Genomic DNA, 17,043 nt, shown 5'->3' on the forward strand with positions numbered 1-17,043 from the left:
GAAAGGACATAGTACTGCCCTAGCATGGTAAACCATTATCTAGACTGAGGGAATTTATTATTGTATTAATATGAATCATGGTTGGAGACCTACTGCAATAGAAGTGAAAGAAAGGGCCAGAAAATACAGATAATTTTTTTAGCCTTTCATGGGTCCAAGAAGTGATCGCATGACTTTTGGCAGGCCAATTGAGTGTGCCAAATCAAGAATTTGAATTTAGACCTAATGACACAAAGGAAGAGAGGCAGTGGATAATCCATTTCCATAAAAGACTCAGAAGCTTCAGCAGCAACTTTCAGCAATTTGAGGAACAAGCATAGTAATGAAGCCAGTGGCAGTGTTCAGTGCTGTACACATTGGGTGATTTGAGGGTGAGGTATTCTTAATGCCCACTGGACTGGTTTTGCCATTTGATACTGCCTATAGTCTTGGCTGCAACTTAGTGCTCCAGCAGATTTAAGACTATTAAGTGTTAGGTTTTAATCTATCACATGATTTCATTCCCCCCATGCTGATTCTGTTATTGCCATTAAGCATAATCTGAAGCATTAGCATGATATAGAATCTACATGAAATTTGAGTAGTTAGTTTCAAATCAGAGTGGAAAAATAGGAAATATTCAATTACTGTTACAAGGAAATATTCATAACTGTTACAAGTTATTGAATATAAATATTCAGTAACTATGTAAAATGCTTTTCCCCTAATGTTTTCACACTTAGGTTGGCATTCACTTTCTGTCTATCAGTTTAAATCAGTTTTAGTCCCTGCCAGCCACTTTTCCTCTCCTCCATGCCCTGATTTTCATGAAGGCTTTGGAGTATAAGATATTGCTAAAATGGATTTTGGTATACTTTTCTTTTACAGGCATTTTGAAATTTGAGCATTCTCTGTCCTCTAGTTATGCTGAAGAATGGGGAACCTGTGGCCTCAAGGCCACATGTGGCCCTCCAGATCCCCAAGTCAGCCCCTAGGAAAGGGGCCACATTCAAGGATCCAGAAGGCCACATGTGGCCCCATGGCTGAGGTTTTGTGTAGGTTTATTGTATTTATTTGTGCTGTTTTGTGTATGATTATGTTGTATTTGGTTTTTTGTTGTTCTTGTTCTTGTTACTGTATTGTTTGTAGAACATCTATGGGAAGATTCAGAATTGGGCAGTTCTCATTACCCTTGGCTCCATATACTTGTGGCATCTAAGTAAATTCTAGGTCTTTCCATTATTTACATTCAAAATAAAATTAAAATTTTAAAAACCAAACAATAAAACTTATAAAAGGAACAATAAGTTAATTTATTTATAATAATTTAAAATGGAAATTCTAGTTTAATGAAGCAAAGTGTTAGCTAGGATATGAGAAAACACTTTAATAAACCTTTTTTGATAGTGCAAATTGGTATAACTGCTCTAACACAAATCTGCCACTAACTCTCTAAATGAAAATGCGCACACTTTACCCTAACAATTTGAGCAATAGGAACTTACCCCTTAGGTACACACGTCAAAACAATTTACATATACAGGATTGTTCAGAGAAGTTTAATTTTTATAGATAAGAAGAGAACCAGTCGACAGGTATCTCAAGTGCAGCCACTAAAACAATTACAGTGCATCCTTATAAGGGACCACTATTGATTTTTTATTCTTCTGTTAACTACATCAATTTTTTAAGTATATTCATGTGCAATTATTTAAAAATAGAAAAACTTTTAACTAGAAAATGCTGTGCTTCTTAATATCTATATAAATTTTTAAAAACACCCTAATAATTGATTCCCAACTATGTACATAGATCATGGGTTCTGGCTGTGAAATCTATAAGATCTGGCTTCTATGACTATTATAAAGAGAATATAGACTATTGAGAGAAGTAGTAGTTTAGAGATTAGGCAAATATAGTGTTTTTCATTTTGGAGGTTTGAGATACATATGAAACATCTAAAAGTAAAAATTCAGAGATTAATTGGGAATATGGATCTGGAAATTAATACAGATAATTAAGATATGTGTGTGCACATGTTTTATATACACATAGATATGTACACATATATGTAAATAGGAGTGTGTATATATGTGTGTGTATGTATAGTATATTGTTATATAGTTATATAGATGTACAAATAGCCAAAAACTAATGATAAAAAATTATGTGTATTTGCAAAATGTGTAAAATTCTTTACAGAATGATTTCAAGGATAGTGCATTAAAAAGCACATACCTATTATTTAACATTTGTAATGCAAAAACTAATATAGGAAGCAAAATATTTTATACATCACCACTAATATATGTTTTAAGTCACACGGGTCAAATATTATAAGGTATATAATAGTCAAAATCTTAAAAGTAGTAAAAGAAAAATGACACATTATATATTAGGAAATAATGATAAGAATTATCCCTTGCTTCTCATTATAAAAAATGAAAATCAGAAGACAGCATAATAATATCTTTAAAGTGTTGACAGAAAAAAGAAATGTAAAACTAGAATTCTACATACAACAAAAATACTTTTCAAGAATGAAGATAAAATAAAGATATTTCAGGTGTTTCAGATGGAAATTTAGATCTTTAAGAAGAAATGAAGAGAATGAGAAATGATAAACATATGGAAAAATATAAATAAAAGACATAATTACTTGAAACTGGAAACAGTCCATCAAGAGGAGAATCAATTTTTAAAAATAAAAACTGTGGTATATTTACACAACAGAATACAATTCAGCAATGAAAATGAATGGACTAATACACATAACAATGGCTGAGTCCAAAAGCATTGTGCTGGGTGAAAGAAATGTTGCACCTAAAAACCACATGATCCAATCTGTATGAAGTGCTAGAAGACACAAAGCTAATCTCTGGGAGTAGGGTAGGAATTGCCTGGAATGATATAATGGACCTTCCTGTGGCAATTGCAATATTCAACATTCTGTTAGGGATTTGGAACACACAGGTGTATACATTTGTCAAAACTGGTGGAATGGAATCCTTAAGATGTATGCATTTTACTTTGTTTTACCTTTATAAAAACCATAAGCAAATATTGAGTTCTAGTTAATTACATAAATGCCAAAGTGTTTCTGGGTGGGATTTACTACTGCTTGCAACTTATTTTGAAAGTCATCAGAAAAGAAGAAGCATTGATGCATGGCTTCAGGGATGCATACTTGGAGAGATATGTGATAAAGTAAATACAAAATGGTAATTGAAGACTCTAGGTGTTGAGTATATAGGTGTTCATTATACAGTTCTGTCAACTTTTCTATGTGTTTGAAATATTTTATCATAAATGTTTGGGGAAAAAGTCTAATTGTGGAGCTAGATTGTCTAGCTTCAAACCTTTATCACTTTGTAACTATATCCTTAGGCAAGGCATTTAACCTCTCTGTGTCTCAATTTCCTCAACTGTAAAATGGGAATAATAAGAGAAACTTCCCTATACGGTAATATGAGTATTGAATGAGTTAAGAAGTAGAAAGCACTTAGAACAGTGCTTTCCAGGTACTACACGCTCAATAAATATTAGCTATTAATATTTTTAATCCTTTAAAGCATGGTATTTTTATGTTTAACCATCTTTTTAATTGAAATAATTGCCTTAATTCCTGGAATTCATAAAAAGAATATCCATAATATATCTTTTTATTGATAAATCAAAGTAATAATAAATTATAATGCTCATCTGCAATACTTTGACATTTAAAAATAATTCTTGAAATTTGAAGGGCTCCATTTTTATACTTTCTTCTGCTTGATATATTTGTATTTTTATCATGATATTTTAGATTTTATTCTTGTTACTTTCAATCTGCTTGCTCCTATCTGCTTCCTCTTTTAACAATTGTCTCTAACTCATTATGTGTAAGCACCATAATAATGGACTGTGAGTGGCAGCCCAAGATGTTCAATGGAAAAAAAAAAAATCAACCATCCTGTAAAACTTTTGGCTGTTCAAAAACCTCCTCCCTCCTATCTTCACCCTACCCCCAACCTGATGCCCCTTTGAGCTACAGCTTGAAGGATTGAGACTGATGAATGATGGCTCCTGGGAAAAAACATAGCATAGCACACTTCTCTCTAGATTTCCAGATGCCAGTCAAGTTTAGAAGAAGCTGATGATATATATTTTTATCAGAAGTGTAATCCAAAATATGCCATAATTATCAGTTAGAATAGTTCGCAAGGGCAGAACTATATCTATGGGGGAAGACAGAGAGACAGCCAGCTGGACCGATCTAACATCTGATAGAAAATCATACTGCACTCTTGTGAGTATATGATCTCTAACCTCCAGCACTGGCTCAGGCTTCACTCCACTTGTTGCATAACTAATTTATATTCTTGGATTCTTCTTGTATTTACATCTCTTTACTCTAGTGTGGCTATTGTTTTCTTCATTTCATTCTTTTTCTTGCTCCTGGGATTGTCTTACACTTTCCCAACTTATATGACTTCTGGTTTGTGGTTCTTTCCTTTAAACTCTCTGCAATTATGTTCTGCCCACCATTCAGCCAGTTTGGGCTACAGCTTCTCAATACATCTGTAGGACCTAAGATTGGCCTCCTCTGGATCCTACTTCTAGGCTTTTTGCTGGCTCCCAATGTAACTCCAACCTTCCTTACATTCCTGGCCTAAACCTTCTCAGGCCCCTTCAAGCCTATTGCTGGAACGTGCTATATTCCAGAAAGAATTTGTAAACAAGCAAGTCTTTTCATAATATAATCATATTCACTTATTTTTGTAATTATATATTTTAACATATTTATTTCAGCTATATTAAAGTGAGCTCCAATTTTTCTTTAAGAGATTGTTCTTGTAGTCTGATATGTCATAAAAGGTGATAAGGCTAACCATGGTGTTGTGATTTTGGCATTCATTTATTTAGCAATCATTCGTGGAACATATACTTATTAAGTGACAAGTGTGGCACCAGGCAGCAGCACTAGAAGTATTAATAAAATATATTCACTAAAGTTAAGGCAATGGGATACAGACTTGTAAACAAATAAGAAATAAGTCTTACCTTGTTCATCTCTGAAAATAATTAAAGTTCCAAGAGGAACAGAGACTGAAATTAAAATAATTTTAAACACTGGTGGATCTGGATTCTATGGACTGTACATCAAATTGTCCAATACTCTGAGAATAATTAATGTCTCTGTTCTTGAGGAATGACAACATCAACAGATATAATAGGATCAGGAATCCACAAACAGTGCCAAGTAACCAAACCAAATCCCCCATCTGCATCTGATTGCAAATTTACTGCTAGCAGTAAGTATTAGGAGAGGTTAGTGGTAGTTGAAACACCAGGAAGGGATATAAATCAGTGGGCCTAAAATCCTCTTGAAGGTCTCTTGCCTCACTAAGACATACCACTATGACACTGATAAAGGTGACAAAAAGGGAGGTTTCCAGGAATACAAAGTAAAGCTGATTCTGCCTTAAATGTTCCTGCTTTAATCTTCCAAGACAACAAAGGCTTTGATTCCCTTCCAGTGATCCTGGGAAAGTGGTCTAACCTAACATTCTATAATAAACCACTCAATGTCCCCAATTTCTCCAGATGTTCTCAAAACACCCACTGCTTTATGAAATCAGCCTCTAGAATTTCTGAATTATCCCTTGTTATCCCGCCAAAATGAGCAAGTTATAAAAGAGCTAGGATTGTCCTAGAATTCTATTTCTGGTAAGCCCAGCCTGTCAGATCATTGATCAAAAATTTCTGGGAAATGGCCACATCAGGACTCAACAAATAAAAGAAAAGCATCCTTTGCTGTTCTCTAAAGGAATACAAAAGAGGCTCTATCATGCTACCAGATTAACTTGTACTCCATTCTGAAATCCTTGGTACAACTGGTTCCCCAGAGGAGCAAGACCTGATCTCAATTTCTGTTTAAAAAATTCCAGAGCTGGAACTATCCCTAGAGCTCTTTGGGTCTTCTCTGAACTAGCTGACCTCCCTGAGCATCCTCTTAACCTATGGTTAGACTGTTAGATTTTCTTGAGCCTTCATTTTTGCCCAGCTTCTCAGCAGGGGAACTAAGCCCATAGATCTACAAACCACACTCTAAAATCTGTAAACAGACAGAAGAGTTCTGAACCACTTGTCGAATGGGCCAGTCAGAAACCTCTAGCACCTAGTCTGGCTCTGTGTTAGCTTGAGATGGACCCAAAACCTTCAACAATGTTCCAGCCCCTAGAAGGCTGACTAGATGTGACAGTATCAGATCTGCAGTTCACAAACCCTGGAGCCTCTAGGAGGACAAGACAGTTGAGAGTATGGGGACATCTATTCAACACCCTGGTACTGAGAGCTGTAAAGAAAGAAAATCCTCTCTGTATAGCTGATTTGAATTGTACCAGCTCTGGACTACACATTAGAAATCTTCTGGGGCTAGTATTAAAAATCTAGGAGCCAGCAGCCCAAGGCAGACAGTCTATTTCAGAACATCTTGTGTTACAGCCCCCTTGAGATAAATCTAATGCAGGCTGCCAGGCAGAAAGATCCCTTTGGCTGATAGCCATGCCTCACCCAACCACCTTTATAAAGCAAACAGACACATCATTACATTTTCTTTGGTTGTTTTTTTCTCATTCAATATTCCAAATATGAGAGATGAAGCATATACTGGAGTTGCTGAAGCAAATACCTATTCAATAACATCCCTTCTCTAGAAGATCCATATTCTTTTCACCTCTTTGGGCACCTGCTTTCCCTCAGTTTTCCAAGGGCCTATTTGGTAATGACCTTACCATATGGCATTCAGGCAACAGAAGTCCTGATGCAAAACAGCTCTAAAGTTTAAAATCAGAGTAAAACACCTAAGACATTCACCTTATCCAGTGGCTTTCACTTGCCTCCAGGATAACAACTCTAATATTTTCCTTCCACTCTCTTTCCAACCTATTCTATCTCATCCTGTCTCATCCTTAAGTGGTATAACCAGAAGTCCTAGGTTACTGGGGACAGTTTGTGTTTATGCCTGTTGTCAAATACTAACTATTAATGACATCCTCTTTGCTTTTCAAAAGCATCCTGAGTTGGGTGATGAATTATATGGCTACCCCATCAGTGAGCAAATGCTAGGCCTCTGTGTAGCTCAGTTCCCAGAAAGGAGGCTGTGTCAACAGCATTGTATCAGAAATTGCAGCTGCATCTTCTTGGAGATAGATAATGAAGGGCAGAAAAGAAAGGGAATGCCAGAAGTCAATGTTTTTCCTCTTTCCTCCTCCCACTCCCAATTGTTACCCTGTCCCTCAGTTTGATTCCCAGAGTAGAGCCTGCCAGTAATGCAGTCAGGATATGGAGACAGATTCTCCACCTGCAGGATATGCCTGATGACAGCCCAGGACAATTGCAATCTCTTCAATCCTATTTATTCAGTCTTAGGGAATTCAAACTACAGCATTTAAGTAATCAATTGTTATGCTTTTTGGGAAGCTGAAGTTGTTCCTAGGGAAAAGAAAACAAATGTTAGATTAGCTTTGCCAAATAGAATTGTGAAATGTTCCACTCTTTACCAGATGTGTGTGTGTGTGTGTGTGTGTGTGTGTGTGTGTGATGCATTTCTGAAAAGATTTTGGTGTGCATACAAGAATGTAGACCATAGAGCAATGTAACATAAATTAGAAAAAATGAAACAAAAAATTTAGGACAGTGGATTAACTGTAAAGATATCTCTGTATCAAAGATACAGAGTAAAGATATCTCGAATGCCAACTTTACTCTTACATGCAACAGGAAATTAGGATAAAATGACTTCTTGATAGTTTTCAAAATATTTTGAAACAATTATGCTCTATTACAGATCTAGACAATACATCATGTCAATTGCACCAATGACATTCAGATAATTGTAAAAAAAAAGAGTAATGATAATAATAAAGCTGATAACCTAAGTTGGGACTAGAGTTGATGAGATCATTATATAGACTGTATATTGTTAAGAACGTAAGAATCATAACTACCCACCAATTTAGCAATTTAGTGATCAATTTAGATTGAATTTTTGTTGATTTGGACTGCCTGACTGCACTTAATAGACATATTATGGCTTATATTTCATCTTTTTCACATTCTACAATGACTCACAGTTAAATTCTCTGATGCAGAGCTCTTTCCCTTAGAGCTCTCTGACTAAAATCTTTTCCCCTCCACCAGGGTTTAGAACTCAAATGATATTAGATGCACTGCTTTTTACAATTTTTTATGGGAAGCTACGAACATTTTGTCATTGACTTCTAGGAAGCAGAAGCCTATGAGGAAAGATGATTGAAGCTAATGAAATTCTAAAGGGTATGCATAAAATTAACACAATCGATAATTTTAATAGTAAAATGCTATAGAGACACAATCAAGACTCATTTCAATGTATGTGACTTTTTATAGGCTATGATATGGAGGCAATGAGCACTCTCACACAGCTCAGGTGAGGATGTAAATTGGTGCAGTTTTTTTTAAGTGCAACTTGTCAATAGTTTCTCAAAGTTTCATGTACTCTTTGGCCCTGAAATTAAGCTGCCTTATGAAAATTCTTGCTGAAGTTTGAGAAGTCATATTTGCAAAGATGTTTATCACAACATACTTTTAATTTTAAAGACCAGAAACAAAGTGTCCACTCCAAGGGCTAGTATCATAAATTCTGGTATGCTGTTACCACGGAATATTCGTCAGTAATAAAGAGGAATGAGATGGCTATGTCTGTGCTAATATGGAAAGTTTCACCCAATCAATTTCGAGGGAAAAATATAAAGAAAACAACTTGCATTGTTCACTTTTGAATAAAATGTTTTATAATGATAATATATGCAGAGTTGTACATGCTCGTGTGCACATGTTTCCACCTCTGGAAGTAAACTATTTTATCTATAGAAAAGGGACTAAAAAGGTGCCAGAGGATTCTGTTGTTTCCAGTTAATATATCCTTATTACTTGCATGTAACTCACTATGTTATTACTATAGCCTAGAGTTGAAAGTTTGCACATTCAAGTTTGAGGAATAAAGGACAGCTTGATTAAAATGGCACCAATCCACCTGGAATTTTTCAGCCATATGTGTCAATAAATGTTTTTTATATTCCCCTTGATTTTTGCTTTTGCACTATTTTCCACTTGGGTTGGTTACTTCCAGTTTGGCTTTGATTATCTGACACCTACTGTTTTACTTGTGTCTGGCACAGAGTTTACCTAGCCTGGCTTAATTGACTTTTGCCACTTTGTTCCAGGACCTGGATTCTGCCTGTAGTTGTGTTCTCCCCTGGGGTCAACCCATATTGGCTTCAGGTTCTACTCTTGAATATGTCCACTTAATTCTGAAATTGTCACTCTGACAATTACAGCCAATACATTCCTAGAATATGTTATCTTGAGGAAGAAAATTATAAATAAGCAACTTTCTCAAAAGCATAAGTACGCATTGTCATTTTAAAAAGTTTTATTTTATCTTCAATTGATAATCATTGGATGTATTTGTGGAGTACAATGTGATGTTATGATAGATGTATATATTGTTTAATGATTAAATAAATTAACATATTCAATAACCCACATACATTTTTGCAGTGAGAACATATAAAATTCACTCTCTTAGCATTTTGAAATATATAATACATTATTAAGTTATGATCACCATGCTGTGCAAAAGATTACTGATATTTATTTCTCCTGTCTCACTGAAATTTTGTACATTTTTACCAACATCTCTCCTTTCCCCATCCAATCCCTCACTCCCAGCCTCTAGTACCACCATTCTGCTCTCTACCTCTATGGGTTTAATTTTTTTGGATTCCACATACATTTGAAATCATGCAGTATTTGTCTTTCTATGTCTGGCATATTTCATTTAGCATAACATCCTCCAGGTTTATCCATGTTGTCAAAAATGGTACATATCCAAGGGAATTGAAATAGGTATGCCAAGGAAATATCTGCACTCCCATGTTCATGGCAGCATTATTTATAATACAATAGCCAAGATACAGAAGCAATCTAAGTGTCCATCAACAGATGAATGCATAAAGAAATGTGATATACATACACACACACACACACACACACACACATAATAAATACTATTCGGACCTATTTAAAAAAGGAAATTCTGTCATTTGCACTGCCATTTTGTTTTGATCATAATTCTTAAAAATTTTAATCTAAGCATTCCTCAGAATTAAAAAGCAGTGATACAGCCTAGTAAACAAATAAGCACCAGCGTAAATCCAAAAGGATGTGTCCTTTTGTTCATGTGAACTAAACTCCCCTTGAAATCTGGAGAACTTAGATTCTAATGATGGTTCCTTAAAATAATCAGGAGCTGAGGTCTTTTCAGGTGTCTGCTCTCCAGGAAGAAGCAATGTAGGTCACATACTTTCAGAGTGGCACAATCGACTTACACTGGAAGAGTAGACATATGGCATCTAATCTCAAATTCACTTACTAGAATGAATCCAAGGAAAGCTCAGTGGAAGTTTAAACGCCTGCAGAGGATGCAAAGGACATTTAGTCTCTGTGGAAGATGGAGACTCACCAGGGTGAGCACTTACAACTGGCCAGGCCATGGAGGCAGGGAAGGGTTGCAGGAACATGAAGGAAAGCTGTCTCTGTTTTAAATACGCCCAATTGAGCTTCTCTATGACAACCTTATGGTTCACTAGCAGGGTGCCTTGTTTCTATGGATATGATAAAACCTTCCATTCTGTGTGTGCCCAGCCCACCAAAACAACCATGTTGGGGAAAAGCCAGAGTCTTTCCAGAACTCACTGTCCTCATGACCTCAGTCAGTCAGACCCTTGACCAGAAGAGTCTGGCCAGAGGCCATTTAAGAGCCCAAAAGGGGAAGAATGCATTCTTGCCCCCGCTAGAGTAATACACAACAGATTCTGTTATGAATGTAACTTATATACTACCCAGCAACCTGAAACCTTTTGGTCTATGGTCTTCGATGCCATTGGAGCTATGAAATACTTGTTCTTTTGTTTTGTTTGTTTTTTGTTTTTAATTAGATAACTGACGTATTCACTGGAATCCTGGAGGCTTCTTATAACTGGCTATTTACCTCTATTTCTGATAACTCTGAAAAAGTCTGCCTGCTTTTCCAGGATTTAGTCCCTTCCACCCTCAAAAGCTACTCTAACTTCTCAGATGCAACACCAAACATATAGATACCCAATGCCTTCTCAAACTGAAGAGCAACTAGAGAGGAGCCTTGAGACATGTTAGGGTGAGCATGGTTTTTGTCTTACTCTGAGTTGTCTCACTCTGAGTTGGGCAAAGAATGCCTAGCATAGTACCCCAGGGCCAGGGGAAGAGAGTAGATATGGAGCAGAGCCAAAGTTATAGTCTGTATTCAAGTGCTTAGACCTTGTAACCTCTGAAAGAACTCAGAGAGTGAGAGACAGCTGGGCTGGAAGACTCATCCTAGCATTTAAAGCAGAAGGGATGGAATATTCCACTCAACACAATATCTTCAACCAGGGTCTACGGCCCCCATATCAGCATCACCTGCTGTTCTAGTCTAAAACCAAATGCCCCATCCTAATCCCAGACCTTGCAATCAGAATCCATGAGTGGGGCCCCAGTTTCAGCATTTCCATCAAGCTCTTTCATGCAGACACAGGCTGTCACCTGACTGTCCCCACCGTCAGAGCTGCCCACAGAGCTGGTTATGCTCAGCCAGCACCAGGCCAAGTCAATCCTGTTAGAAATATTGTCTAAACAACTAGGATACCTGTTTTCTAGGAATACCAGGATGGAATAAAACAAGATGAAGCCTAGTTTATAAAAAGTAACGATTACACAAATGTATGGAAATCATGATCTTAGCTGGGTCACAAGATAGGCACTACTGAAAAATATCGCTAGGAGCCCTCAGAGGAAATCATTCCCTTTAACCTCAAAAGTTCCCTCTTCCCATATTCCATAGATGAGACTTCACTTACCTGGCATTGGTTTGCCCACACTAATAAAAGAGAAGGGGACCAACGGGGCAAAATAAGATCAGTTTGTATAAGTTAGTCCTATGTGATGAAAGGTGACTATGCATTGCTGATAGCTTGTGGGGGCGGGCAGAGGTTACAGTTTTCCTTCTCTCTACTGATCAGTAAGTACTAATATTGGCTATGGAAATAATGGCTCAGACTCCCAGAAATCAAAAATGTTCCTTTTACATTAATGTCTCCACCATAAACTTTCAAGAAGGAGTCTAAGGTGGTGGGTAGAGAATTGTTGGTCAGTCTCCAATTATGATGCAGATCTCAAGCCACTGAGATCTAGGGCTATGGTGTATTAGGATTCTTCTTTCTTAAGTAAAGGATTGGGCAAAATACTGTTGTTTTCATTTCTAGTATGCTGTGGATATGTATTCCTCCTATTTGAGCAAAATTAGTGAACATGTATATCAACTACCAAACCCTCTATTACATGAAGCTACACGATGCCCAGTTCCTAAGTGCTTGGCTGTACCTCCAGTTCTCCAATTGAGATATGCAGCAGCGGGTCTAGGGGCCTGGCTGTGCCATCTGGAATCCATTGGCCCCCTTTTCTGAGCTTATGTCCAAATTAAGTCTTTCTTTTATCACTTTAAACACATCCATAGGAAAGAAGGTTTTCAGAGTACCTCTTCCCCAAGTGCAATGTTTTAACAAATTTCTACAGTCAAGAGTGAAGTATTTATGCCTCAATGTTAATTCCTTCTACATTAATTAACATACCAAATAAATTCACCAATATCCAATATACTGATTGTTTTACCCTCAGGAAGGAAGACTATATACCTAAGACAAAATTTAAAACTAAAAAGAGAAGCAGGGTAAAGTATATCTGGAGAATATTAAAAGGAGTTTAAATATGAACAGCTAGCCAAAGCACCCACTTTTGTGAAGATAGAGGCTTGCAGGTTAGAATATACTTTAAGCTGTACAGGTGGAAAATGATTTATTTGAATTCTACTTCCTCTGGTGCATTCTAGAGAGGCCTGTCAAAGCCCCCTTTATTCTTATATTGAGCTAGACTTTGAGAACTAGAATAGTGAAGCAGACAAAAGCAGAATAATTCCTTGTACAATCAAGAGTACACATATTGGCCGGGCGCTGTGGCTCACGCCTGTAATCCTAGCTCTTGGGAGGCCGAGGCGGGCGGATTGCTCAAGGTCAGGAGTTCAAAACCAGCCTGAGCAAGAGCGAGACCCCGTCTCTACTATAAATAGAAAGAAATTAATTGGCCAACTGATATATATATAAAAAATTAGCCGGGCATGGTGGCGCATGCCTGTAGTCCCAGCTACCCGGGAGGCTGAGGCAGAAGGATCACTCGAGCCCAGGAGTTTGAGGTTGCTGTGAGCTAGGCTGACGCCACGGCACTCACTCTAGCCTGGGCAACAAAGCGAGACTCTGTCTCAAAAAAAAAAAAAAAAAAAAAAAGAGTACACATATTATTATACTTTCATAAAACCCTTCATGTAATCTCTGTCAATTAGTCTTTAGTAGGAGTTTTTGATGTGTCACTTATAAATAAGAAAAATAAAGCTTAATCAGGTTAAGCAATTGGCTTCATTTGCACAAAAATAGAAATCAAGTTTTATAATTCTAAATCCCAAAAACTTCTTGATTGGACCTCCTGCTCAGTCACTGATTAGCCAGGTAGTTCCAGCAAATTACTCCTATGCACCTTATCTTCCTTACCTTTAAAAATAGGAGCTGAATTATACAATCTTTAATTAGGGTTAGTCATAGGAGGTATGGTGCCCAGGAATCTGTTTACAACCGGACCCAATTTCCTTCTACTTTGCCATTAACTATGCTCCTAAACATTAACAGGGGGGAAAAAATACCACAAATAGCACAACACAAACTCCTTTCCATTTCAAGGTATTTTTATGGCCAGTATCCAAACTTGACAACATCATTCCCACTAATGAAGAGGGCCCATCAGCATGTCATTCCACCTGGATTCATCATTTGTCTTGCTTTGACCAAAGTTTTGAAGGTGTCATAACCAGAAACATGTCATCACTTCTGAAAGAAAACATCCAGAAGATATGCATTGCACAGAGCTAAACAATACAAAAACAAAAACCTTGTCGATCCAAACAATACCAAGATGCCCAGCTGTTTAAACTGAACACACCATTTCCAATCACATCAAATCGAAGCCTCTACTTTTATACTGACAATTCTTATATGAAAACCACCAATCTTGAAATCATGAAGTTGCTTACAATTACAGACAGGATTCCTAGAAGTGTAGACCAACCTGCATAACCTTTCATTCTTTTTATACTGTCAATGTGCCATGTAATATAAATCACTGCCAAATAGGGTTTCTAGATATTTTATGCTAACAGAGCACCTTGGTTTCAGAAGCTTACCTGATGGGATGAGACAACAGATGACACAAACCCTGCAAACATCCACAGATCATTGCTGCTCTTGAAGTAGCTCTCTTAATGCACGTCCAGAATCTTAATCTCCATCCTCCTGCTGGGGACCCTAAGGGTATGTATGGGATGGGGCAGGTGGGAGTGGGTGGGAGAGGCTGGCAGCAGATGATAGCTGTCACCATTCTAGAACTGGACACAACAGTAAGAAAAAGGCACTTACTTGCTACCGAGTGACACGTCTCCAGCAGCACCTGAGGGAACCCTCAGGAGCAAGGCTCCTTGGAGCCCTTTCCTCCTCCTGGGCTGCTCTTTCTTCCCGGATTGGGTTTTCTGAGCTCTGGTTGCATAGGAGGTGTTGTTAGGCTGGCGTCTGTCCTCACTAGCTGTGGCTCCGCAGTAAAGGGGCTCCCCCGGAATTGCCTGCTAGAAACTGACTCACTGGGGCGGCTCCCCAGCCACTGACCCAGAGACCCTTCCTGCCCGGATGGCCAGTGGAGCGGCGCCCGCTGCCTGGAAGCTGTTTTTGTCTCCTTCCCACTCCTCCCTCCCCTCTCCCAGCCACACCACTCTCTCCCCCGCCCTCATCTCCAGGCCAGTGCGCGACTTCAGCATCCAGATCGGGCGTGGGCGGCTGATATTGGCAGAGACCCGCTGCAGAGGCAGTAACAGCGGCAGCTGTGGCTGCTCAGCCACCAGCTGCCAGGGAAGGGAGTGAGCAGGAGTAGAGGGTATCGGCGAGGACGGGACTTGGGGAGAGGACCTAGGGGCGTGAAGGAATGGAAGGGCTAGGGAACAGCCAGGCAGGAGAGGAAGGGCAGGGTGCAGCTAAGTTGCGGGGGAGGGAGGAGTGAATAGAAGGGCGAGCAAGAGACAGGTAGAGAGGAGGTCAGCAAACTCAATTTCTTTTATCTCCAGTTGTTTTCTCTCTCCCCTTACCTAGCTGCCCCAGTAGAGCTTGCAGGGGCAATCGTCTGCCTCCAGCATCCAAATCTAGAAGTTGCTGTAGATGAGTTTGTGATGTAGCTGTTGTGTGTAGGTGTGTAGCTGTTTAGGACAGAATGGGCTGGAGCTGCTACAGCCTTCTTGCTCTAGATCTCTTTCCCACTCTGGTGAGTTGAAACACGAGGGATAGAGGAAAAATATTTTAGAAAACTGGGGCATTACAGTGTAGTTTGGGGGCGAAGGAAAGAGGCCTTCTTTCCCAAAGGGAGTTTGGAAAATTTTGCCACGCCTTAAACATTCATTTGGTAACCCCGTCTTGTCCAGACATCACATCATTTTATCCAAAAATACATCAACAGATGCCTTTGAATGGTAAGAACTTCTTAAAAGTTTAACCCAATACAATTATCACGCCTAAAAATGAATAACAATTATATTGTAGGGTCAAGCATGATTTCTTTGTAATAGACAATTTGTGGAATAAAAGCTTCTCTTCTCCACACTGTGTGGTGACAATGCAAGTAACATTTCTAGTGCATAGAACTTGCCTTGGCACAATCCGATTCATGCATTCTTTTAAACAGTAAAATTCTACATACCTTTCACTACATTCAAACATAATATCAACTTAACAAAGCTCATAATACTAAATATTTAAAAACCTAAATATTTGAAATGAATAAAAAGAAGTACTGCTTTGGATAATGTATAATGGGCAGGTGATGGATCCCAAGATATTAAACAAACTCACAATATAAAAATAAGCTAATATTTTGGATGGGATTAGATTTATATTCTGAGTTGGACAATCATTTTTTTGTTGTTGCTCTGGAATAAATATTTTACCACCACTGTTTGATAACATTGCTCAATTGGATAAAAAAATAAATTGGCAATTATTATGCTCCTAATAATGAGTTAAGGAACCTCCCAGCCCCATTGAGCTTCTCAGTAGGGGGAAAGGTGCAATGGGAGAGTCTATTTTCCACACTTTTTTAAAGAACCTTATAATCATATGTTCTAAGCTGTGTTTCCTGGGTATGTATTCAGAAAGTGGAATCTCTGGACCTACATGCTCTGCCTAGTCCAGAGGAAAAACTTGCTCTATCACACTACACTTGAACCAGAAGCAGATAAGACCCTGGGGACATCACTTTCCTTTCAGCCTGTTTAAATGGGGTCTGTTTATTCTAACCTGAAAGATATCGGTGTTGGGATCACAGATGGGTGGGTTGTTTCCATTCATGGTCCACATTGTCACATTCAGGGTTGAGAAAATTTTGTGTTAAAAAGGCAAGCAAGCAATTCTCTCAAAACAAACAAATCAAAACCCTTGCTTTGGAAATATATCCTCCTTTTCTTCTTCTGGTAGTTATCATTCTCTGACTTTATGGACACTCTTACTTATTAAGAATTTATATTGTGGTTGACAGGCTTTCCTTTCATTTGAACTCTTGTTTTCATTCTTATCAACTTTCACATCCATTTGGATGCCAATAGGCATTTGGATGAAACATCCAACAGCCTACCTTCTGATTTCCTCCCTTGTAAATGAGCTCTTTCTCCACACCACCTCAGCTATTAATTCCCACACTCACACTTTGAATCTTTCCATAGTTAGCAACTGCTTTGTTTTTCTCCACAGCACTTATCTGTTATGCTAAGTATCTATTGCTTATTTGTTCATTTTCTGTCTTGTTCCACTAGAATGCATGTTGAATGAC

The 17,043-nt window shown here is 38.1% G+C and overlaps 1 protein-coding gene across 1 annotated transcript in view; it reads right to left on the reverse strand.

Annotated features, from left to right (window-relative positions):
* The window catches only part of SCN7A (sodium voltage-gated channel alpha subunit 7), an 83,256-nt gene extending 68,329 nt beyond the window's left edge, over positions 1-14,927 (reverse strand). Inside the window, exon 1 of the mRNA XM_012757048.3 lies at positions 14,598-14,927. The gene's annotated coding sequence lies outside the window, so the exon portion shown is untranslated. The remainder of the gene's footprint in view (positions 1-14,597) is intronic.
* Between the last annotated feature and the right edge of the window lie 2,116 nt (positions 14,928-17,043).

This window comes from Microcebus murinus, chromosome 8, assembly GCF_040939455.1.
Source record: "Microcebus murinus isolate Inina chromosome 8, M.murinus_Inina_mat1.0, whole genome shotgun sequence".
NCBI lineage: Eukaryota > Metazoa > Chordata > Mammalia > Primates > Cheirogaleidae > Microcebus > Microcebus murinus.